A 27,877-nucleotide genomic window follows, 5' to 3' on the forward strand; every position below is an offset into this window, starting at 1 on the left:
TTGATAATTTTCTTCATGGTTTGATAGAGAAATTTCTGACATTTGGGCCCCCTCAAGCTGATCAACCTAGCTACATCCCTGAACACAAGCCTTCCATCTGTCCCTATCCTGGACAAGATAAATCCAATATTTTTCCATCTATACCGAATTCCTTTAGATCTATCTCTACGTTATCTTCCATCTTCGTCTTGGCCTTCCTACAGGTCTCTTACCATCAGGTTTTCCAACAAGAATCCTGTAAACTACTCTTTCCTCTCCCACTCATGCCACATGGTCTGCCAATCTGAGTCTCCTTGATTTAATTATTCTAATAATATCTGGACATGAATGCTTATTATGCAGTTCTAAATTATGTAACCTTCTCCACTCACCTGTCAGGGCCTCCCCGCTGGTGCAGTGGTAGCATCGCTGCCTTGTAATCAAGGGGTCCCAGGTTCAATACCCGATGGAGGCATATAGTGATTCGGATCCCACTTTAAACTGTAGGTCCAGTCCCAATTAGCCTTACTGTTCATAAAGTGGACTTAAAAACACTAACTCAATCAATCAATCAATCAATCCACTCACCTGTCTCCTCATGCCTTTTAGGTCCAAATATTTTTCTAAAGATTTTATTTTCAAATGTACTCTTTAATTTATGTTCCTCTTTCAATGTAGTGACCAAGTTTTCTATACAGGCAAATTTACTGTTTTGCAAATTTTAACTTTTAGTTTCTTAGATATTGTACAAGAGAATAAAAGTTTGTCAAGAGAAAAGTGTTCTAAGCTTAAGGCTTTCTGGAAATGTGTAGTTATTGGGAAACATCCCAGTCATTTTTACTCGTTTTGACATGGTTTGAGTGGGCTATTTTGATCCACTTTTATCAACATGAGAATATTAGATTAATATATTTCTGTATCATGAATGAACCACCAGCACTTGTAGTCATAGGGTTCTTATCTATATTGTAGGTGGCCTTGTTGTCAACCCAGCTCTGCTGATTTCTGATGGAGGAGTACAGAGCGAGAGTGGTTCTGGGATACTTTAATTGCTGACAATACTATGTACTTGCTGGTGATAACTACAGAGAAATCATGAAATATGTTAGAAGTAAATAATACGGTGGACGTTCGTTCCAAGTGTTGAATGGAAAATATTGCCTCTACTTAGGGTTACCAGACGTCTGGTTTTTCCCGGACATGTCCTACATTTTAGCCTTATGTCCAGCGTCTGGGAGGAATTTGAAAAATATCATAAATGTCCTACATTTTGAGCATCACATAATATTAATTAGGAAAATAGGTAACAGAAAGAAATCATGCAAGTTAAGTCTATGGACTATGCTTCCAAACTCAATAGTGAAATTTATTTTGATCCAGTCATGGAGTCATTGCCCAAAAAGAAAAAAAGTTTGTCCTGCTATTAAACAAACAGGAAAACGGAAGCACTTAATGAACAAACTATGGATGCATTAATACGAGAAAGCAGATCTAATTCTCTTCTTAAATTCAGCATCAGTTTTCATCTTAACTGACTCTTTGGTAGGGTTTTTTATTCAATAAATATTTATTTTCTTAATTACTAATTTTCAACTTTACCTAAGTAGGGGTTGAATAAATAGACATTAAGAAAAATGAAAAAAAGGTATAGAAAGGTCCAGAAAAAGTCAAGAATTCTGGATGTGTTATTTTGGTAGACACCCTGGGCACTACTCAAGATGAAACTTCTCGAACCATTTTCAATTACAGTAACTGCTGAATATATGTTTGCCATTACAGGTCATAATTCAAATGTTGAGAGGGTACTTTCATTACCATCAGCACAACAGACTCACGAGAGAAATTATTTTTTCATGAAGTCTGTAAAATGTTTGTTTGGTACTAGTCCCTATAATTTCAAAGAGCTTGACTGTCTACTCTAACATAAACATAATTTGGCTAAACCTGAAATTTTGATAAAGATTGTCTCCTCTGAGAAGTACCGCTTAAATCATGTAGTGAGAGGTGCATTGATTAGTATGATTGCAAGTATTGAAATTTTGAATTTAAAAAATTCATTAAGAATTCATTTTTTTAAAACTGAAAAGTGTCACTTTTCAACTACTTTCTAAAGTGTTCTATAGAAGTATGTATTATTTATTGAGAATGTTTTGTGTCCTACATTTTGACTTAATGCCCTACATTTTGGGACAGCATGTCCTACATTTCCCTTACAGCGATCTGGTAACCCTACATCTACTACATTATCAGGATGTGAAGGAAATGATTTTGAGACCTGATCAAAGAAGCGAAACGATCTTATGAAAAATTCATAACATTTTTTTTTTTTGTAAATCATTTTCACTATTTTCATAGCATCAAATATATGCTTTTTTAAAATCGTATTTTCAGAAATTACTGCAGAAATTAAATATTTCACATTTACATCAGTTCACTCAAAAAAATGCAGAGTAACACCTACTAAAGTATTTTATCATTGTGTCAAAAATGTTCCTTGTAATGCAATGAAACTATGTATTAAAAATGCATTGATTTTATTATTTTCTTGTGCTGTACAATAACATTTTTTAGACTGCTAAAAATTTGTGAAAATTCCAAACTGTTAAAAAGGAATTTGCATTGTTATCTATAGAAGAGTTATAATACTTGACAATGACTAGGATAGGTATGAAGGCTTAAATATATTCAAATATCACATTAGTACTTAAAGCTTGTTTTCAGGGCATTGAAAATACTGATTTGCTTTTATAAACAAGCATATTAAAATGACTACATTTTTTATCATCATGCAATAACTTAGCACTAGATGAGATTCGAAGCTCCACACAGACTTCTAATGAATCTGAAAAGAAAAAAAATTAAATGAATATCGAAAATAAATAAAATGCATCCTTAACCATGATTTAAAAAAGTAATTGCAAAAGTACTGCAATTTTAGATGATATTACGCAGAATCATTGTAATGTACTTGCTCAAGATAAGGAAGTTATGACATGATAAAAGAGTAATGTGACAACTGTTGCGAGCTTAAGTTTTCGGTGTCACATTCCCTCTTTTTCCTTATTTTGTACTCAAGCATCTGTTATGATGATAGGACAATATTACGTAATCATATCATCACAGTTTCTCAAGACATGTTAAAATCATCCATTAAATTAGGCACACACAGGAGATGTACTATGTAGATTTTCAGCAAAAAATGCAGGCTCGACCAGGACTCGAATCTGGGTCTCTGGCAATCTGTGCCATTGCTCTACCACTGAGCTACTGAGCTGGCCTGGCTTCCCCTGCATTTTCGCTGGCACTGTTTTACCTGTGTGAAATCGTCTCTGCAAGTGCTACTGCAATGGGATCTGTTGCCTTTGAAACACTATAGACGTCGACGTTGCCTGGTTCCTCCCAGCGTAGAGATGTCAATCCATTAAATTAGGCACACACAGGAGATGTACTATGTAGATTTTCAGCGAAACGATTTCACACAGGTAAAACAGTGCCAACGAAAATGCAGGGGAAGCCAGGCCGGCTCGGTAGCTCAGTGATAGAGCAATGGCACGGATTGCCAGAGACCCTGGTTCGAGTCCTGGTCGAGCCTGCATTTTTCGCTGAAAATCTACATGTTAAAATCATGTGTAATAAAAGCATTAGAGACACAACACAAATGAAAGCCTAATATGCCTTCTTATACAAGTTAAACACTTTTTGCATTTTTAAATCATTCACAAAAGACAAAGACACATACTAAATAATCTTTCTACATGTGAGATACAATTCATGAAATTTAGATTAGCATGAAAAGCACCAACATCAGTCAGGTTTGATATCCAAATGAACATGCTTATCAGTTTAGTACTGTATTATGTGGGAAACATTCAAGAAGTAAAAAAATTCAACACACTTTTATGCTAGATACAAAATTGTCACCTATACATATTCAACTCAAAAATTCAAGAATTTATAATGAAAAGTTTTGTTGCATTTTTTACAAACATAAATCAATTTAGCAACCATTATGAGACATGAGCAAGACACACAGAATATAACATAGTCTCCATAATAAATGATAAAATCACATGTGGGAAGTCTTTAAAATGGAGTTGATTGAATAATTGATTTGTTGTTTTAAGTCCACTTTATGGACAGAAAGGCTAATCGGGACTGGACCTACAATTTAAAGTAGGATGCGAATCATTTGTGCTTCCACCGGACATTGAACCCAGGACCCCTTGATTACAAACAACAACATTATCACTATGCCATCGGGGAGGCCTTTAAAATGGAATCATTGAGATAAATCAAAGACAATGTAGCTACTGAAATGTTTCCATCATCATATAAAATGAAAAAATGAATGAATACAATTGTAAATCTGCTTATCACGTAAAAATAGAGATAACGGAGATTAATTGGTACTTCATTGGTATCAGCTGATACAAGCATAATTGTAAATCTGCCTAACAAACAAAAATTTTACCAATCTCAAATTTGCAAAAATATCCTGAAATGGCATGCATGCTGGTTGTACCCTGCTTTTGCAGTATTGATTTCTCAATATGGAGTTGCACATTCTTAGAGAAAACTCAACTCATTGCAATCATCTGCTTACATGCAGTGTTTTTCTCAGAATATGTGCTGTGCTTTTCTAATATCAGATTGGTAGAATATCAATTATTGGAATCCAGTTATCACAGATAAATTTTAGAAAGGAGAACTTTGGGAGAACACAAAAATTCTCAGAATACTATATGATTGTACCCAGTAGTCATTTATATATATATATATATATATATATATATATATATATATATATATATATATATATATATATATATATATATATATATATATATATATACACACACACAAAAGCCGGATGAGCATGGCCCATACAGGTCACCTTTTAGCATTGCAAGGAGACAGTAGCTATGAATTCAAAGACCTACTGAATTAGTGTAATCTCACTGAAAGTGAAAATGATTCTATGCTGACGAAACAAATTACATCATGACTACATCAAAACAAAGAAATTATAAGGATTGATGGGGATATGTTTGTACAGTCATAGACATATCTGTTTTTGTTTTTTAGTCCACTTTATACCCAAATAGGCTAATCAGAACTGAACCTGTACATTAAAGTGGGATCAAAACCACTATGTGCCTCCCCCAGGTATCAAACGTGGGACCCCTCAATTACAAGGTGACGACGTTACCACTGTGCCATCAGGCAGGCTGCTTCTGGGTTGTAGCAGCCACATTGGCTTTCAAATGGATCATTACAACCCTGAAGTGACTGTACTAATGTAATCAATTTCCCTATATTATATGAAACATTATTCTCAAAAGTTACAGGACACACATATGAAGAATGGAAAAAAGTCTAATGTTAACATTAATAATGATAAATTATGCAACAAAAAAATGTAATGAGAATTTATAAAAGTTTTATGTATTTAAATAGTCACACTACCATCTATAGGTACTAGTAACTTACAAGACTTACAGTTTTCATTATGAAGTGTTACTTTAAATATGGAATCACAGCATACCATCTATGTCAAACCCAAACTTTGAGCATTATCACCAACATCTTGAAGATGTAAATATGAACATTTGTCAAATATCTTTTCTTTATATGTGGGTAAGGCTTAGCTTTCCTCATCCCATTGCTTAAACATTTCTTCAGTCATAGATACTTCTGGGTTCTAAAAACCCAATTGGGAGTCAGTGGAATTGTTACAACTCAAAAAGTGTTCATGACTGTACAAGGAAATTTCTATGAGGTGAATTTGAATTTGCATTTCTGTCCCATCTTCTTATAGGAATCAAACTGCACTTAGGTTGTCTGGTGTTTTGCAGTTCAATCACTGCTTTTTTTTTTTTGTCAAACTCCATCTTGTAAGGTCACATAAACTTCTGCATTGTAATGAATTTTGTTTGAATTTTTGTCTTAAGTCAACTTCATGCACAGATAGGCTAATCAGGACTAGACCTACAGATTAAAGTGAAGGCTCAATGTCTGTGCAATGTGCCTCCTCTGAGTATCAAACTCTGGACCCCTTGATTACAAGGCAACATTACCGTTATGCCATCAGAGAGTCTCAAATTGTAATGACCCCATTGAATTTCAATACAATCATTACAGCATGGAAGAACAAAAATTAACAGCTCAAATCTACGTCATCAAAGCCATTACTCTTCCAATGTACTGTTTTGATTTCTAACCAACATGAGGTTTTCCAGGTGCAGGTGCCGACCTCTTTTATTACTAATATGCATTTTATTTCAATGTTTGATATTTGAATGTTTTGGAAATCCTCTTGTTCTAGGACACATGAGAATATTTATTGATTACCCTACCTCCTGAATATTAGGGATGAATTCAAGTAGAACATAGTTTCCTGTTCTATTGCAACTGTTTCCTGTTCAATGGACATTTCCACTAAATTTTACTTACAACAATTTTAAAAACTACACCATACAGAAATTATTCCTGCAAGTTCTCGCATTTCTCTGCTATAAATTTAAGGCAAAAATGAGATATCCAAAGTTGTGAGGCTAGCGTTGTGCTCAAAACATGCCCCGCCATGTTAATACATCATGTACTCATAGATAGTTTGCCTTCTCTTCTTAGAGCATTCAGTTTACTGTGTAGCCTAGGGACAGACAATGTGAGAGGCAGTTTAACAATATGTACAGATTAAAATGATGGAAGGAGGAGCAATAGTGGAAGATTGATTGATTGATTTGTTGTTTTAAGTCCACTTTATGCACAGAAAGGCTAATCGGGGCTAGACCTACAGTTTAAAGTGGGGTCCAAACCACTATATACCTTCACCGGGTATCGAACCCAGGACCCCTTGATTACAAGGTGACGATGCTACCACTGCACCATCGGGAAGGCCAAAAAGTAGAAGAGAAAGCTATGCTTTGTAATGATCATTCTTCTATTAATTATCCCTGCTGCTACACACATGCAAGATAAATTAAAGGTCTGCCGCATGCGTATTCCTTGAAAACCAAACTGCAAATTCAGAATTACCACGAATTAACTGTTGCCTAGTAAAGTAAATTCAGTTTAAATGTTTTTTTATTTTTCAATATCGAACCAAAGTCTCAAATGAGGTCAAGAATCTCAGGCACTAAGTCTCAATTTCTCCTCGATTTTCCACAGGTCTAACTCATAAGGTCTGTTCTTGTTCTCATCTCGATTATTACAAGCCCATCTTGGTCTAGTGTATATTTTTACAGCTCATATCTGGCTCTTCTCAGTACTAACCTACTCACAACCACATGTTCCAGGTTTGACTGTTCCCTTGTGAATGTCCTATCATTGCAGTGAAAATTGTTAGGTGGGGGGTAGGATGTTTGCTTGAGCCTTTGGGGACATCTACAGGGGAGGGGGATGCTTCTATGGTTAACAAGATGAGGTATTTCCTGACTCGTTTCATAAAACAAGATGGGACAAGCAAATATTTTGAAGGCAAGACATGGGACAAGATGGCATTTTCACAAGAGAGATAGGACATACTAAAATCTCATTTTGTCTTGTGGTCAACACTAGTTAACATGATGGAAATGAGAGAGGTTGGGTAGTGTCCTCTTTGACTGATTTAATTTCCTTTATTTTACTTCACTTTTTTGTGCCACTTTTGGCTAATTTGCAAAGCTGGGGATGAGTGATGATATGATAAAATTGATGAATTGACATTCACAAACATCCATGCCCAGGCCAGGATTCGAACATGGGACCCCTGGCATCCTAGAGTGATGTGCTAATCACTCTGCCGTGGGAGCCGGTGGTAGTGTCCTCTTGCAACCCCATTTCAAATACTGCTCATCGTCATTCATCTTCATCCTCATAATTAGCCAAAAGTGGCAAGAAAAGAGAAATACTAAATTAACCATGTGTTATCATCATTGCAATTAGACAAAGTGACAGAAAAGCGATGTAAAAGTAGGATAAATACATGAATTTGAAAATTGTATGTAAACTGAAGAAAACTGTCATTTACTGCAGTAACTTTAAAAACTCAGCTTCCATTTGTTTACCGAATCACCATTTATATTGAAGAAGTTTATGTGTAAACTCTGATTGTTCTAAACATATTGTTATTTTAAAACTTGTGAACAAAATATGACAAAAATAAGTGCAATTCCAGAAAATGCATAATTGTAACAATATTTCCTTGCCAGTCAGAACCTATGTATTGGCAATGAACAAGGCAGTTTTTGTGTTGAGCCACTGACTGTAAATTGCCACAGTATTGCTTTATCATGATTGATTGAGACAAGACCTACAATTCACATTTTGCTCCAAACTGACTGTCCTACCACCATGAATTGAACATGGAAACTTTTCATTACAAAGTGATGATTAATCACTACCCTATAAACATAGTTATCAGATTATTGAATTACGTATCCTTTACTAACATGTAACCTGGATATTATAAAATTCTCAGACAGTTCTCTGTGTGTTGATTTTATTATGTAAATATATGTATTGTATAGAAAAGTAAGAGAACATTATAAAATATAGTAAAGGGGAAGGCGGAAGCAGTCCTACTGCTGATCTGTGGTGAGACAACCACAGGGTATCAAGGAAACTATTCCTACAGGACCCTTCAATACATTTCTAACATCCCATTACATTTTTATACAAGAGTTTTCAGTTTTCAAATTATTTTAGAAAGTCACTCCTGAGATCCGGGGTGTATATTGCCAAAACTATAAGAGATAAAATGGATTAAAACCACATTTAGCTGCTCAAAGAAGTTTTAAGAAGGCTATTCATGATGTAAGTTCTGATAGGTTGTTAAAAAATAAATACATACATTCATCCAAAATTTATTATGGTCAGAATTCTTAAACCCTAAGCTCATTGTATAGTCACCAACAATGTTAAGGCATTCATCATCTCTGGAGAGAGAATTTATATAAATCGGCCACCTGATTTTTGTCACAAGTATAAGTTTCTGTTCATGCTATGAATGTTGTTGTTTCATTGAGCATAAGCAGTTTTTTTGCATCGACACATGGGAAAGTTGCAGACACCATTACAGTGTGGCAGTAGGTGGTAGTATGCATGTTTGCTCCGAGAAGAAGAAGTTGCTCATAGAAGTTTCTATGGACCAACATTTCACAATTTCGGATCTCTCTATGATTTACGGACATTTCATGGACTTGACTGTACAGCCATACCAAGAAGAAAAATACCACACTTAACTAATGAATTAAAGTGGACAGTCATTTGTTTACTTCTTTCCAGTTACTGCAGATGAAAATAATCCCCAAAGAAATGGAAAAGTCAGTGACAGCACCAGAATGTGTTTTCTTCTTTATGGAGCAGTATGAAACTTTACAATTTGCATGTTCGGTACTGTGTAACAGTACAATGAAACAACAGCAACATGCACAGTACAAATGGGAATTTTGAACTCATGGCAAAGAATCAGATTGCTATTTTCACAACCTTGCGCAAGTCTAATGACTACCTTAACAGTAGAGGTGAATAATATATAACTGTGTGACACATTATTTTATTTTAATATGTTAATATGTACCAGAACTTATTCTTTCTGAATATCCATTGTATATACTACTCACATGCAAGAAATGGGAAACACTCACTAGCTCTCTTTCCTTTTTACATTATATATTGTACTAAAGAAATAGTTTCTTCAAAAACCTTGTGTCTACTGTGTAGATTTGAACACTGGTCTTAGTACTATTTATGTATGACTCACCTTCATAAGCAACATATCCTCCTCAGTGACAATTAAGCTGCTGATGATAGTTTTGAAAGACAAGTTTTCAGTTTAGTAGGTTTTGATAGCAGAAACACCAATGGACCAATCATAAGTATCCTGTTGTGTGCAATATCTTCTCATAGTCTGGTCATAATGATATATCAATACAGTTTAGTCCAGTAGAAATTTATTTAAGAAACTTTAATTGTGTGTGTATTTTTTTCACCTTAGTAGAAAATGCAGAGAACTCATGTTTTCATTGTCAATAATTAGCACTTAAGACCCAGAATTCAAGAAATTCCAGGTAAAGATACACACATTATTATTTTGATTTTCACTTATTTGCCAACATTTTAACTTGCTTTTAGCTATACGTGGGTTGTAAATTTAAAAGTGGCAACTCTGTCAGGAAGAGGTTTATCACCGTACATGTGCTATCAGATGGTGAGCATTGTCAGCTGGGGCCCATATCGATGTGTGGAGTACCAAAGTGGTTGGTGCAATGAGTGGTGTTGTGTATGTATGAGATTGAAATGAACACCATTTTGTTCACTGCCCTAAAACATGTTTGCCAAGGTAAGACAGCGATTTTGGACCAAAATCCCAATGGGCCATGGCAAAAATGCATGAGAATGTCGTCAATACTTGCATGAAGCCTGTAGCAACAATACCTAGCCATATCCGATAGTTGCACAATGGTGACAATATAGGGAACCCAGCATGATGCAAATTTTCCTCATGTTCTCACTGACACATCCCAACCTCTTCAAGAAATGCACCTGTAATGTACTGACAGTGCAAATTGAAAGGTGGCCAAACTTGGAGAACTTTCAGTGCATAGTAAGGTTAGATCATTCTGTATTTGAAGAAACTGGTCCTGAGTTTTGGAATGTTATCCTGTTCTATTTGTGGGACAGGTTGTGTTCCTTAAGAAGATATGGAAGACTAACCAGCACACAATACACTGTTTGAATTGCTTTTGCCACTGGATGTATTTCACGAATTAACTCTAAATACATCACTGTAAATTTTGTGACCATCCACTTCGAGGCCTCGCTCTTGCATTAATTAATTCAGATACACATATGATCTCTTTTGAAAACATCACACATTGCAGTGTGAAGCTACACGTCCTGGTTTCAAATCCAGGGCATTTCTCTGTATTCATTCTCATGGTTTTCATCACTTCATCATCCAGCTACATTATAGCCAAAGTAGAACAAATAACTGAACACAGAGAAAGCCACAAAACATAATTGATTGATTGAATGAGTTGGTGTTTTTAGTCCACTTTATGCACAGTACGGCTAATTGGGACTGGATCTACAGTTTAAAGTGGGATCCGAACCACTATGTGCCTCCACCGGGTATCGAAACCAGGCCCCCTTGACATCATTCATTAAATAACTAATTTAGAAGATTAGTGTTTCAACATCCAATTATATGTAATTTTATTGCAAAATATAGGATGTTCACTCCTTTGATTGAATTCATGCATGGCAACAGGCTAATAAAGAAACCTTATGTCAGAATTAGAGTTGCAGATTGTAATACACTTAAATAATAAAAAAAATAATGGAAGTAGAAGTTTTAGAGTACTGGAATGTGGTATCAAAGTAGTCACATTCAAAGTTACCAGCTATGGTAACAGATGTAAGTAGGATTCATTTCTGTAGGTCTTTGTATTTGTAATGGTGGAATATCAGGAGACAAAGATTTCCAGATTCAATTGCAATAAGGTTTTACTGTGTTTGGATGATTCTTGTGTCTTCTTTTGTGTCTCTCTAATTGAGTTTTAGTATATTGTTAGGTAAAATGGTGTTTGATTTGAGCCATTAAATACTTCATTATTCTCAATATCAGAATAAGGTTCCGAGCTCCTGTTTTTGATGGTATGCCTGGCTTGTCCAATGCATTTCCTGCAAGAATTACAATTTGCATTTTTAATTTATTTTATTTCCCATTGCCTTTCTGATTCTTTACGATAATTGTGAAGATGAGGATGAGTGATGATTAAATGAAATTAATGAATGGGCATTCCTTTACCAGGATCAAAACTGAAACTTTTGCTGGTGAGATAGTGAGTCGAGAAATCAACATGCACCTTTATCAACCACCATGTAATAACCATGAGTTTGGGCAAGCCACTGTTAGGTACCAATACTGGATAGGTTCATTTTGAGTAGAGGATCGTTAAAAACTGGCATGCATTGCTCACCACCATCAGTACCTCTTGCCCCCTAAGAATAATGGAGCCAGATTGACTTTCACAATTTCCAGTTTTACTTGGGATGTAAATTTGAATTAAGCATTTGTTTCCATCAACTAAAAGTCAAACTGCCAAAGTTCGTCTACACACACTTTTGCAGTGGGAATATAGGATTCACTGCTATGGGGGGGGGGGGGGGGGGTAGTCAGCTCTGTCCCTCTAGCAGTGTCATTGATTCAATATTATTGAATTGTTATCTTGTGACTAGATATTAAGTAAAACAATATAAATATGAGTACATGTAATGATAATGTTTTGTGGTTTTTCATTCTGGTAAAAGACAAACTATCTCTAAGACAAGAATGATTGAGCCTTCCACTGTTTATGGCTTGTATTGAATAAAAATAACCATTGTTGGTGTTTACTGTCGAGAAGTAACAATCCAAATCAACTCTCTTGTACACCATATCCAAATTCACTTGCCAGAGGGTCAATTAAGGACAAGTTGCATTCTTCACGATACGGGAAACAGCACTGTCTTCAGTATATTCTATATCTGTGCATTTGCTTTCTAGATTTTGTGAAATTGCATGAAATTAGGCCAGGTATGTACAATTTTGAAATGACACTTGTCCTTACAGACTTTTTTGTTGAACTGTTTTGTTACTTGTGAGTGTTTGCACAGTCTACTTAATGAAATAAAGTTCTATTGTTTCATAAAAAGGGCAGGAACTAGGATAAGTGAGTACCTTAGATGTATATCAAAAAGAAATTAATTGTGTTGGAAAGAACTTGCCATGATTAGCAGCATAGCAAGCAAAAGGTAAATAAGAATATGGAGGGAACATACTATTTTCTGGGGGTTAGTTTGTCACACACACACATATTTATTTCAGGTACAACAACTAATGGTGGAAGAAAAAATTAGAGAGTACCAGTAATATATTCTGGGGTGCATTTAATATGGTGCATTTAATACCAACAAAAATATGTTTGTTTCTTAAAGTTTGTTCTTAAGTCCACTTTATGCAAAAAAGGCTAATTGGAACTGAACCATTAAAGTGGGATCTGAACTACTATGTACCTCCAATGGGTATCAAACCCAGGGCCCCTTGATTACAAGAATGACATTAGCACTATGCCATCAAGGAGGCTACAAAAATGTGTGCTTGTGATAAAGAAAGCACTTCTTCATCTATTTACTCTTGCTAGTGAAGAAAGCAGACTAATCCACTAGAGGGTGTCAAGTAACTTTGCCCTTCTGTGGCAGTGTCACTGAGTACAACCAGCTGCATAAACTGACCTTTGCTATTTTCATTCTCTTCTCTGTTACATCTCATGGATGAGGGAATTACACGGTGATTGAGCGGACATTCTCCTCTATTTCATTATCACCTTTCCTTCAATTCCCAAACCACATGTTGCATAAAAAGAAAATGAACATGGTGATGGACAATTTGTCAACTATTATAAATACTTACAAAAGTTAATATACGCTAATTAACAAATTTTTCTTGTCTGTTGGGGATAGGGGGTTGGTTGACTAGGGAGGTGTTCATCTCTGGAATTATTAACAGACTCCTGTGAAGAAGGTGCAAAACATGCTACACCACTGCTGAACTGCATTCCCTATATCCATCCACTCATATTATTACAATAATTAATTAAATCAATAAGATTTTGGTGGAAAGCCATGAGAATGAATGAAAGAGGACAGAAAAATTTACAGGATCCTGTCGAAAATGTGGTGTTAAGAAACCTGTAGGAAGACCAAGATGTAATTGATGGAAATTGTTAAGGTCAAAAGTGAATTTATTTTGTCCAAGATAGAGGCAGATTTTTACATAACACAGATACATGCACTATATATGGTCAGTCCTGTTTCATGCAAAATTGTCCAACACTGAAGCTCCACTATTTCTAAAAATTCTCATTTTGTGTACTGCTACCTTGATATATTGGTACATCAAAAAAATTCTACTTTGATATATCACTCACTCACTCACACAAATGTTTGTCTTATCATGCATATAAATTTTTACTATTTTGTGGAAATTTTATTATCTCAACCATTGTTACTAATAAGGATCCAGGGCAAGAAACATTCTTTTGTGTATAGTAAAGGCTAAAATTTCAATACTACAAATTTGATTTGAATTAATCCTTCATTTTGTAATTTAAAAAATTGACTTTGTTTCAAAAATATTGAACCTTGAAGTATGTTTTCCCAGGAAGGGAGAGTAAGAGTACTGTGATTTGGCTATTCGGGAGACATGAATGTGTAAAAGCTACCGACTTAATTATGGGTAGGAGATTTAAATATTTTTGACTTATACAGGTTCATAAATGTAAATTTTCCATTTTTTCACAACATTAGGCACCACTATCTATGTCGAGACATCAGATAAAGTTGTATATTTTGGTAGGTTGTTACTACTATACAAGTGGTAAAAATCTTGAGTTGTAGACTCAATGGACAATATGGTAAGATAGGCAGAAAACTGAAAAAAAAATATTTGCAGATTTTTTTTTTATAAAAGCTGGTAGATATAAACTAACTATTACTTCCAAATAAATAATGTTAAATTCTAACAATAGAAATACAATACTTTACTATCAATATGTGATAAAATTGAAGTATTATGTCAATTGTAACAATGAAGTAAATGGAAATAGTAAGTTTTATTCTAAATAACTTGTTGCTGACTGACCAATTCAAGAGATAATAGGACTTGATTTAGTTAATGTACAAAATTACTCACAGGCACCCACCCACCCCTAATATTCAAGTGTGTTATGTACATATACGGGGTGAGTCTGTAATTTCATAAAAGACTAAAAAGTTTCAAAACAGATAATAAAACTGTCAACACTACCTTACGAAAATAAGATAAGTCAAATGGTAGTATTTTGAATGTGTGTTGTGCCCTGCTGGAAAGGGAACTTGTGAAGTACAGTTTTGATAGGTCTCTTATTTCAAACAACTTTTGTAAGAAACTTTTTTTTGTTGTTTGGTCAACATTAACATCATTTGACTTGTCCTATAGGTTTTCAAGTGATGATGTATAAGATTTTTATGATCTGATAATACCAGGTGAAGTAAAAGGCAACAGTAGATACATGTTAGCCCACACATTGTCACCAATATGTTAAACATGTTCAGAGAAATCTTGTTCAGAGCAATAAATGCATCAAATTATATGAAATTTATAAATAATTTCAAATAAAAAAAGTTGTTACACTCTTGGTTGACTGCACAAGGAAAGTAAGAAAAGTATGAATGGTTTGTTGAAATGTAAAAAAGTAAAAAAAAAGTGCTCCCCTGTGCTTAGCACCACGCCATGAAGGCATATAGGGGGTGTGGGGGTAACACCCCAAACTTTCTTGATCCGGTCATGAGTGGGGGTGATGTGATCAGCCTCATGCCCCTGACCACCTTTACCCCCCAGGTACCCATGTCATTCGATGCTGGGTGGGTGCCAGGGCAGCTTCCAACATTAGAAAAGTTCCCGGATTTAAACAGACTGGGGATCGAACCCGGGACCTTTAGCATGGTAGTCAGACGCATTACCGACTGAGCCAAAATGGCTCAATACAATAAAAATACTTGTAAATGTAAATTTTGCAATGCATTACATTTTCTTAAACAACCAATGCAAATTGTTGCATGGTAATTTTTGTATCTCATTTATAATTTCAATAAGCAAAAATTGTTTCATGCTTTAATATGCTACATATTGGTAATATTTCTGTATATGATTTAATAAAAAACAGTAACTAATGTTAGTTGTCGAGTACTCAATTCTCATAAATGTAGAATTCTACACATTTCCAAATTTCATTTGTTCTTGTGTTTCTCATAGAGGTGTAACTGCCACCAGCTTGTTGATGTATTTAACTAGAACCATTCATTTACTTGATGATGAATTGTTATCAAGAAATTTAAGGATTCGTGTTAGCAACATCTTCCATATATAAATAGAGAGGAGGTTTCTTAAAGTTAATTAATGGCAATAAGGATTTGCTACTTTCACTGAACTTATGGTACTTTACATTATTTCCCACACACACTATGTTTACAAAAATTGTCAACACCAGCTGACTACTCACTTGTGGTTACATGGAGTGTTTGCCACTGGGAATATTACAGAAAATCATTCATTCTACTCTGTGAATGCACACACTATTCATCGATAACTCTATGTTAATTCAAATATTGCACTCTAATAAAAAATTATTTTAATTTAATTGAATTATTGCCAACAATGATACTTGTGTCTAAACCTGCATTGAGAGAAATTATTAACACCTTTTTCAGTCTGCAACCTGCTCAGAGTCAGGTCAGGTTCAGTACAAGTTTGGGTCCATATGATGGATATGAAATGATCCTTTAATATCCTGTTAAAATTTGCACGTGAATCAGCTAAAATTCCAAGGGGGGAGAGTCATAAAAACATGATTTTCATTTTTGAAAGGAAAAACACTATGATACAAAACCTATAAATGGAAAAGAGGTGGGGGTATTCACTGTCTGAACTGAAAAGTATGAAAGTTCAACATCAAGTTAACTATATGCTCATTTTCAAATTACAATTGCAAACTAGTGATGAGAACATTCACATTTTGTGAATTAATGTCATCACAGTACCTTATTCAGGTCAAAAGGGGTAACATTCATTTTTTCTTTGGTTATTGTCTACAGTTCAAAAATTAGTTTTAAGCTCATGGATAGCTTATTTCTGATATCAATAATATATTAGAGTTGATTTTGCATAATAACAGGGTTCCCATCACAGGCATCACCAAAAATTCTTGTAGGACAATTCAGGCCCTTGGTACAAAATTGATTGATTAGTAGTGACCACAATAATAATGATAATGCCAAAATTATCATCAATACAAGCAATGATTACAAACTAGAGCTATGCATATCCTGGGGAGGGAAGGATTTTAAACCATTACTACACTGAAATGCACAGTCATTGTTATATTTTGCTATGTATAACTTATTCCCACCTCAATCTAAGAAAATCTTGGAAAGTTAGAGGGTAGTAGTTGTGAAAAATTCTCATTTTTGAAAGTTGGAAAACCCTCTCATGGAAAGTAAGTTCTGTTCTAGTTTCTGCATACTACTTTTAGAGGTATTCTTTCATTATTCTTTTGGAATATTAATTCTCTGCAATTACAGGGTGGGAATTCCCAGCTTTCTAGGTGAACTTTCCAAAAATTCAAGAGTACAAGCAGATGTTTTCTCCATATTTAAATCTTACGTATTACATTAATAACGTATTATATTAACAATATATTTTTTTAAAAAAAATCTAATTCAATTTAACATTACATATTTAAAATAGTTCATTTTGTTAACACTTAAGGTGTGGAGTTTACATTTTCCATTTCACATACTCAGACTCGAAATACATCTACAAACACAAGTCACAAATGTTACGGGATATACTAATCTATGAAAAATTGTTAAATGTACGACAATTTCAAACTCAAATTTACCTAACCAACTTCAAGATATCTTATCTTGCAATAATCTTCAGTTTGTCAGATACATTGTTCTGCAAAGAACACCAGCAAAGTAAACAGATTGAGAGAATTCTGTTTTATTTTCCAAGAAGATTTATTTTCCTTCCTCGATAAAAATAAAAAAACTTGCCTCAGGGTATTTATAAATATGCAAAAATTCAATGGGATTTGGATTAATAAAAGTTTTTCACGTCTGCGGAGGAAAATTCAAGCAGAAATTATGAACAATTCCCGGAGCCAATAATTCATGGATAATTCCAGGAATTCCCAGTGAGTAGCCACCCTGAATTAATATTCCAGATTTTCCACAGGAAAACCTGTTTGAAGTAATATTTAGTTTAAATCTAACACTTTCAAAAGCTCAGGTAATAACTTTTACTGCTTCTTACTTTTTACTTTTTTCTTAAAACTCAGGACACTTATTATATTTATAATATAGTAGTAATAACCTGCACAATTTTATCTGGTGTCTTGGAGATATTGGACGCCAAAATTTTTAGTCATGAAAAATTGGCAAATGTGAGGCCCTGCATAGATCAAAGTGTTAAAGTCTCATACCTGTGATCTAGGCTTAGTTTTTACTCTTTCATCTCTCTCTCAACAGTCAAATCGCAGAACTCTTACAACCTCTCCTCCAGAGAGAAAATTGTATCGAAGTTAAATGTATTGGAAAATAAATCAAATCTCATGAAATTCAGATCAGTTTTAGAGCACTGTTATTGGTTTGTGCTTGTACTACACTGAAAAGTATGTTTTGCCACACCTTTGCCACTAATACATAAAAAAAATTAAAATCAAAGTAGGCTTATTTTGAACTACTAACATACACTATGTGGAAGAAAGTCATTGGACACCCCGGTTTCAACTCTGAAAGGAACTCCTCTTGGAAGAGAGAGTACAGACGGGTATATATACGGCAGCAGGAGGCTTCTCAGATCATTCGCTGATAAAATGATGGACAGGAAAGAGCTCAGCATGTTTGAAAGATGGATCATAGTAGGCTGCTCCATAGGAGGCATGAGTATGTAGCATAGCTGATGCCCAACAGGTCCCTAAATCAACTGTAGTCTTTGTCATCAAGAAGTGGAAGGAAAAGGGACACTGCAGCAATGCACCACAAAGTGGAAGACCCATGAAATTGGACGACCGGGACAAAGGGGTGCTGAAGAGGGAGATTTGGAAAAAAAAAAAAGGATCCGTCCGATGCATTCGATTGCAGAAGAGTTTCAAAGTGCGACCAATTTGACTGTTTCGACCAAGACACTTCACAAGGAGGCCCATGTGCTCAGTTATCATGGTTGAGCTGCTGCTCACAAACCCCTGATAACAAAAAACAATAAAAGGGCAGAGACTACGATGGTGAAAAGAGCAGAGAAACTGGACGGTGGAGCAATGGCGGAAGGTCCTATGGAGCGATGAATCTGCTTCACACTGTTTCGATCAGATGGGAGAGTGTGGGTTAGACGGAGAACATCTGTTACCCGAGTGTGTAGTACCCACAGTGAAATATGGTGGTGGCGACATCATGTTCTGGGGTTGTTTCAACTCACATGGCATGGATCCACTGGTACCGGTGTACCACATGACGTCTGCGTCTTTCCAAGATATTCTCAACAACTCCATGCTCCCCACATTGTGGCGTTTCTATGGAAACGAAGAATGTGTGTTCCAGGACGATAATGTGACTTGTCATGTTTCCAGGGCTACCATGGAGTGGTATGCAGAAAATAATGTCACCTAACTGGATTGGCCTCCTCACAGCCCTGACCTCAACCCTATCGAACATCTAAGGGACGAACTGGAGCACTGATTGAGGTCACAATCACCTTGCCCTTCTACACTTCCAGGGTTGGTGACTGTACTGCAGGAGGAATGGCAGAATATCCCACTTGGTGTACTACATGACCTTGTGGCCAGTTTACCACAAGTGGCTGCTGTTATCGCTGCCAAAGGTGGACCAACCTCCTATTGATTGCAAGAAAACTGATGGTATCTGCTGACATGTGGTGTCCAATGACTTTCTTCCACATAATGTATCAATGTGCAAACAACAACAAAATTTAAAAACCAGAATTTTTAAATATAGTAGAGCAACAATTTTTCTATAATTCTACACCACTTTATATGGAATGGGCCCTACTGGTGATACTTGTCTTGAGTTAACTCCTGTTACTGTGCAAAATAAGTGAAGAGAATATCTGAAGTGAAAAATAAATTGTTACATTCCTATTACAAATTATTTCCTTTGATGAAAAATAATCCATTATTTTAATGTATGAGTTGTTTTAGCTCAACAACAATGTAAATATTTTTAGTTTTGTTCAAGAAGAATACTAAAAATAATACCACTAACATTTCTATAAAATAATTGTTTTGTGAGAATTTGTGTACATGATTTTTAATTGTAATTTCTGAAGTATGTTCATTTTTAATTAACTTCTACTTTCATTAACCATCCCTACACTGTTATGTAATATTGTAATTTATGTGGGATTCTTTTTAACACAGAAGTAATTATTCAGCATAAAGTAACTGCAACTTGGTTACTTTCCCAAGTAACTGTGCAACGAATGATACTGTATTACTTTTCTTATACCTCAATTCTGATCCAGAGATTTTGTATTCTCAATTATTATTTCCATAATGAATTACACAACACACAGATAATGCACATAGCACACACAAAAAAAAATGCAAATGCAAAGAGTAGCAAAAGAAATAGAAACATTAAGCTGCAAGTACACTGCATGCTTCGTGTATTAATGAATACACTAAGGGGAGAAAAAGCATTATAATCAGACTATGCTATTTTGACAGTCCAACAGGTGAACAATGAATGCTCAATGGGGAAAAAATGTGCTGGAAGTATTGTGTGAAATGTAATATAAAAAAAACGTTCATTGCTCATTTTACTGCACCAAGCACCACATTAATAAGTTAAGTTTTAAAACATGTAGGGATGTACCAAGATGAATATTTAATTTATGTGCACAAAGTACCAATAGATAAATTAGCAATACCAGAAACCAATAATAGTGTAACCATCGCATACATTTATATTGCAAAAACATGGTACAAAAATTCTGCCTTTATAATCACACAAACATTATAATGTAGCAGCTGGGAAGGTTCTCTTGGAATATTGAGAGCCAGAAGTTTTGATTGTTCAGACTTCCTCTACTATGGTTAGTGGTTTAGAAAAAAAATGGTCACATGATCTGACCCATGGTCATTTTTCAGAAATTCCTGCCTTGTGAAGAATTAATAATTAAAATAGTTGATTAGTGCAATTTTCATCAAAGTAAAAGAGAAAAGACTTTCATGAAGCTTATGTTTGTTTGATAACATAAATCGAAAGGATGAGAAAAGTTATATAGGACTGACTTTGGATTACAGAAACTCAAAAAATCAAGTGGTGTGCTAAATGATGGTGTAATTATAGACATAGATGACTTTTCTATCACGCAACCTTATATCAAACCGAGTAACTAAATCTTTAGATCAGTATCCTCTGCAAATGACTTCAAAGAAAACAGACAGGTCTTCACTCCAAGGCCAAGTGAATCAAAATCCATATCAACCATATGTGTGGTATGTAATCAGATAAAATAGAAGGGAGAAACACAACTTTTTCAAATTTGTGAGAGTGGAAGAGCACAGAAATTTCTCTAGATGTAGTTTTTGAAATAACTTCTACCGTTAGTAATGTGCCAAGTATTTTGCCTCAGGTGCAATATGTCAAAACAAGAAGTTCAAAGCCTCTAAGAAGACTCAAAGTGTGATCCTGTATCAATACAAAGATTGTAAGATAAGGAAATATGTTGAAGGTTTGAATTTTCAAATGATCTTTGTAATGAATTTATGAAGCAAAAGCACTAACTTAAAATTTCAAAGATATTGAATCTATGATCGCTGCAAAGTTTTTCTTTGAGACCTCCCTTGATTAGACAGAAAATAATCGGACTTCCGTGTATGCATTATAAAAAGTGCTTACCACTTTTCTTTGCATTTGATAGAATTATGCACGTTGGTGTACTTCATATTACAATGATTGCTTGAAACTCAAACTGGAACACCCTGTCATACATGAAGACTTCAAGACTCGTCATTTCAACATTCATTCCAATAAAATATTCTGCAGTATTGCCTTAGGTCAAACATTAGAGCAACACTACAATAAGCCAGTTAAGGGACAAGGATGCATAATTGAAATTGGACAATGGTTCAATGTGCAGAACAATTCATTGCAAAGATACTTGCCTCATCTAGATAAACTAGTGAACAAGTGCAGTTCCAACATTACAACCAAGCAAAACATGTTAACTTTTCAAAATGTTGTCCCCCATTTTCAAACATGCTCTTCCACACAAAGTGTGCCTACTTTCAATGCCATATATAGATGAATGTACTGGAAAACAGCCCAACACTGGGTCCTTTAATTATGATTATGTAGATAAGACAGTACTTACAATCCTATTATGAGATATCATTTAAGACCTACTGCTTTTGGTCCACCTATACATGCCAGAAGTGCCTACGAGTTATGGTATGTCCTAGCAGAGTTTGAAACATTAATTGCTGTATATTTTTAAAATGCAAAAGAAACCATTTATGTTTAAATGTTTGATTCAAATGAAAAATAAAGCACAGGGAAACATTACATTTCTTTTCAGTCTTGAAGTGCCCTCCTTCAAAATTTAAAGGCCATATTACATTTATTCTTATTTCTAGCGCATGATATGTGCTTTTTTTAAGCTCGGCGTGCTTGAAAACCTATAAAATGACATACTACTCCCTCTTATTACCCCACAATGAATTAAAATTTTAAAACATAAAAAATTCAAAATGGCAGAAATTTCTAGAAAATGACCACAAGTCAGATGTGACCATTTTTTTTAATGCCTACATGTAGTAGAAATCATATAAACAAACAAAATTTCTGGCTCTCAAAATTCCAATAGAACTCTTCTAGCTCCTAGGCTACTAATAAAATGGGAGAATTGCAAAGTACAGAATATTCCTACATATAATATATCAGTAAAATTATCATGAATTTTACAGATGCACTGATATACCAATGTTACTAATTTATAAAAATTGCGTACCAATTAACCAGTTTCATCTCCATGCACATGTATTAAAACTTAATGAGGACCACAAGGATAGGGTCTGTAAAACTAAGTAAACATCTTTCATGCAAAAATAAATTCAAATTCTTAAAAACACTATATGCAAAACAAATGCCTTTTATTTACATAAATAAGAGAACATTTTTTAATGTAACAAATAAAATATAAGGACAAAAAATACTACTGAATGCTTTACATGGCGTACATGTATTACTGACATTAATCAGAATTAAACTAAAAGTTGTTAATGACTAGAGACCTTGATTGTTCTATGCAGTTTACAAACATTAGATTTCTCTCTCATTATGTGTGTGTGTGGGTGTATTTGTTTTGTCTGTGAAGTTTTTTTCTTAAATTGGTTTCTATTTTAACTAACACTAATTAACCCAAAGATTATTTTTTTTACCTATTGACGATACTAATTTAAGCTTTGAGGCCTTATGGGCTTTTATGTTTGAGATCATCACCCACAAATAAGAGTGTTTTTGTAAGAAAGGAAAGTAGTTAACATTGAAAGAAAAGAATGAATATGCACTAAGCATAGGGAACATAATTCTATTATCATCATCTTACAAAGACATATTCATATTATTTATTGATTTCCATGATTTAGAGGGTTAAACATAATCACCTGCTGGCTGTTTGCCACTCCCTGCAAACACTGGTTGGGAGCAGAGAAGCCAGTGGGGAAAGTTTGTTAATAGCTTTTCCTGGATGTTGAGGGGTTTATTGTGTCTGTGCACACTTTCTTGATTTGACTGGTTCTTGAAGCTTGAACAAGGCAGTGGGCGATTTGCTCCTTTGGGATGACTATTTAGTAGTATTCTAAGCACACAAATCTTTGATTATTTTATTAGTTGTCTCTCATAAACCTCCTTCCTCCCATCTACATTTAACAGGGTGTGCCATGAAAAGTGCTTTTTTTTTTGTTTGTTTTGTTGAGAGAGTTTCTGTAATGGTGTTGGCAATGCTCATTGATTGTAATTTGAATCACCAATTTACACCATTTACAGAGATGGACTGCTGCGAGGACATTCTATGAAAATGTTGTTTCTGTGAGTGGAGATTATCAATGTTATTATAATCATCAATGTTATTTTAATCTTGAGAGGCAAAATCCTATTCCATCGGCCAATGCAACCAGATGCGGGTGAAGAACTTTGAAGCTACAGGGCATGCACTGAAACAAAAGCTGACAGGTAGGCCTAGAAGTGTTCACACAAAGGAAACAATACAGTAAGTGCAAAATGTTGTGAAGCAAAGTCCAAAATGTTCTGTGGGATGACTTTCTTTGGTGGCAGGGATGGTGCATTCTTATGTTTATTGTGGATAAGCAATGAGGCTCACTTTCATCTTAGTGGATTTGTGAATAAATAAAACTCTCATTACTGGTCAAATGAGAATCCCTGTCAACTGCATCAATGCCCGTTACAGGGTGAGAGGGTCATATGTAGTATGCAGTCTCCTCAATGAGAAAAATCAGCCCTTTCTTTTTCGAGGATGAGGAAGGATAAGCAACAAAAAGAGCAATGTATAACATGTGAAACGGGAGTTAGATCAAATGTAAGATTAAGGCAAACATATTATTTAACATGGTGTTTTGTCAGCACCTGAATATATTAAATATGAAAATGTAAAATATGGGAATGTAAAATCAGAGTTCTACTGCATATATGAATTTCACTATACTCTTTTAAGCATATCAAATTCATAAAACTTCATCAATTACATTAATTACAATAAAAATATAAGCAAAGCCTAAGCAAGCAATGAAAACTATAAATGAATTTTAAAAAAATGCACTGTTGTTACTAGTGTATGGATCATTAAATATAAACAAGATGTCATCTCTTTGTCTGTAGAATGCACTGTATTTATTAGCTTCTTATTTCTCAGCAATAAACATAAGCAGTCAAAATAATTTAAATACAACAAAATTTATTTTTTGTTGAATGTTAAATCTAGTGTTTTTATACTGGGATCTGAACTACTATGAGCTTCCACTGGGTATCAAACCCAGGACCCCTTGATTACAAGGTCATAATGTTACCGGTATGCCACCAGGGAGGCAAAAAGCATATAATCATTATGCATATACACACATTGATTACCACAGCTTGCTGAATAATTCTACTGGGTAAACTGTTTTCCAGATGGATTATCTATCAGAAAAAAAATCTTGGATGCTTATATAAATGTGAATGTTAATATAAACTTACATAACTGTGAACTTATACTTATTTCGTCAAAAATGCATTAGTAAATTCACTTTATGGTAAGTTACTACATGAAACCTAACAAATTCACTACCAGATGGCCAGGTGATTCTGTCAAACTTTGGCTATGGAAGATTGGCAGCCATCTTGTACCAAATATTGAAGTTTTCATGTATTGAAACCATTATGAACACATTTTGGAAAAATCAGTGTATTCAAAATGGAGGAATTGGGCAGTCCAGCACCTATACTAGAGCAGCCCAAGAATGGAATTTTGTTTCACATGGCAGCATGGAGGGCATAAAACAGGATGTCTACAATTTGATAAAAACAAAATTTGCTGACTTTTTCAAAGTTTTCCAGCCCAAGAACCACAATTTTCCAGATCAAATCATTAAGGTAATTAGCGTACATGAACATGTCTGGAAGTAGGTCATTATATTTTAGCTTTCACTTAGAATTCAGAATTCCATTTAAACAAGTTTTAGAATACGAACTTCACATGTAAATGTAATAATGTGACAGTAATTGACTGTTAGATAGAGGAAGGTAGACAAGTAAATATCAAGGGTGAGTTTTTACTTAATACTTGAAATGTATTGACTAACACAGAATTATTTTTTAAAAAAATTCATAACAATTACAGTGCAAAAAAAATACTTAATTACAGTAAAATTTAGTCAGTAATATATTACTTCGACTACCAGTAATACTCAGAACATGAAATTGAAGTATAGTTTGTCCATAAAAAATGTAAAATTTTCTCCTTGTCCTTTTTGTTTGTTAATTTGTTGGAAAACTTACTTTTACTGAACTACTATGAAAACATTGTATTTTCCAGACAAAAATGGTAAATTTCCCTGACTGTTTTCACAAAAATGTATATTCTTTGACTTTTTCAAGATTTCCATGTTTTCCAGACTGGTAGACCTTGCGAAATAACTGTTTTCATTAAATGTTCAGGCATTTAACTGAGGATGACAATTTTGTACTAGTTTTTGTAGCTTAGTGTGTCTATGTGTAACATTGGGCCTTCTAACACATCAAGATCATCACACCAACACTGGGCCACCAACAAGGCAGATGAGATATATTAGTCTCACAAGTCCAATACTGAGCGATTGCTTAGTTGGAAAATCTGATACAATACTTTAACTGCAATAGCTTATTGTTGGAATAACAGGACGGTTTAATTAACTCCCTTGATTCATTCTCTCCAAACAGCTGATATGTGCCTGTTCTTGCCTAGAATTAATGGCTTTCTAGACAAGGAGTCCTGCTTGACAAGATAATAAAAGAAAGTGGTGCATCTTGGCAGTTCATCTAGAAGCCTAAAAACTGTACTCCTGCAAAATGGAAAGTACTTCCTCTTCTCCTGGGTCATTTGGTGAATTTCAACAAGAAATATATTAAAATATGGTGAGTTTTAAGTCTACTTTATGCACAGATAGGCTAATTGGGACTGGACCTACAGTTTAAAGTGGGATCCGAACCACTCTCTCTCCACCAGGTATCGAACCTGGGACTCCTTGATTACAAGGTGACCACGTTACCACCACGCCATCCGGGAGGCCCCCTGACTTAGTTTATGAATAGGCCACACCAGCTGAGAATTTACTTCCTACTTTCTACACATACATTTTATTTATAGAGCTTTGTTGTTCTGTTGTTTTAAGCACACTATTTGGACAGATAGCTTAATCTGGATTGGATCTACAGTTTAAAGTGGGATCTGAACCAATATGGGCCTCCACCACGTATCAAATCCTGGACCCTTTGATTACAAGGCAATGACATTAACACTATGTCATTGGGGGAGGCCCTTGAGAATTTTGACAGGTTTAAAACATCTCATTCATGCAGATTTTAAGGTATGAGTTATTTTAACTTGAAAATTAGATGACATATTCAAATTTTAGATAAAACAAACATTTTATAAAATTCTGGTCCTCTGTGCTTCTCTGTATTTAGTCTCCACGGAATGGTCTGTAAATTGTGTGTAAAAAATGTTTGTTCCAATATTTTTTTCCATTAAAATGTATGTGTATTTTGAAGTGATTTTTTTATGGCTAGATTTGGTTATTTTCATGAAGTCCATTTCCCCTTGCATTTAAATGCACCAAAAATGGCACACACAATCTTTTATCATCACTATGTAAGTCTATTTAGGATACTTGAAACTTTTGATGCTATAATAATTGAGAAAACCAAGGTCCCTATTAATGTACAATGGACTATGTCAACTAAAGAAAGGGTGTTTATGCTTCTACAGTATATAATGTTACACTACTCACTGCAACATCAAGCTGACAAAGCAATGATACACAAAAGAAAGTAACAACAAAGTTAATGTGCATGCAGTAATATGCAAATATGCAAACACATATCTGGTTATTGTCCAACATGTCATATTATGAATGAAATCTTGAAAATAATATACAAAAATAGAATACTCAAAAATAAATAAAGCAAATCATCTGATGAAATATTACCAATTTTCTGTCTTAGTAACTTCTTGTAGGTACTTCACAATGTTCTGTACTACATCAATACTGGTGGCTTGTCCTCCTAGATCTGTAACCATGAATAATAATATGAATTAATTACATCTATACATGGAACATGTATACATAATTTGAAATGTTTGAATGAAGGAAATGAAGGGCTCAGGAGTAAAACATGGTGACATTTTGGTCATTACTGGGTTCATTAAGCAGAAATATTATTAGAAGCTATGCTGTAGGTAAACTGTTTTCGTGTTGTGTTCACCAATTGTAGAAGGGTTCGATGAGTCCAATGCAAATTGCATGACATGACAATTACACGCAAAATTTGAAGGATGGCTGTTTTTTACTTTGCAACTCAGTAATGTCCAAAATGTCACTTACCATGTTTTACACCCGAGCCCTTCAATCAGAATATTTCAGCATCTATGAAACTATTATGGAGGGGGGTAATACATCATACACCCCTGCCACTTGATGAACTGTAAGGTCGTGATTGTATACCAGCCACCCTGAGCGGAATAAACATGTTGGTAAGACATGTGATTGTAATCTCA

At 34.6% G+C, this 27,877-nt stretch overlaps 1 long non-coding RNA gene across 1 annotated transcript; it reads right to left on the bottom strand.

Annotated features, from left to right (window-relative positions):
- Nucleotides 1–2,496: 2,496 nt before the first annotated feature.
- LOC145984126 (uncharacterized) lies at nt 2,497–27,393 on the bottom strand. The gene is made up of 2 exons (XR_014441280.1): nt 27,309–27,393; nt 2,497–2,821 (listed from the first exon to the last, which is right to left on the bottom strand). It is a non-coding gene; the product is annotated as an uncharacterized LOC145984126 (long non-coding RNA).
- Between the last annotated feature and the right edge of the window lie 484 nt (nt 27,394–27,877).

Source organism: Lepisma saccharinum, chromosome 2 (assembly GCF_977018435.1).
Source record: "Lepisma saccharinum chromosome 2, izLepSacc3.1, whole genome shotgun sequence".
NCBI lineage: Eukaryota > Metazoa > Arthropoda > Insecta > Zygentoma > Lepismatidae > Lepisma > Lepisma saccharinum.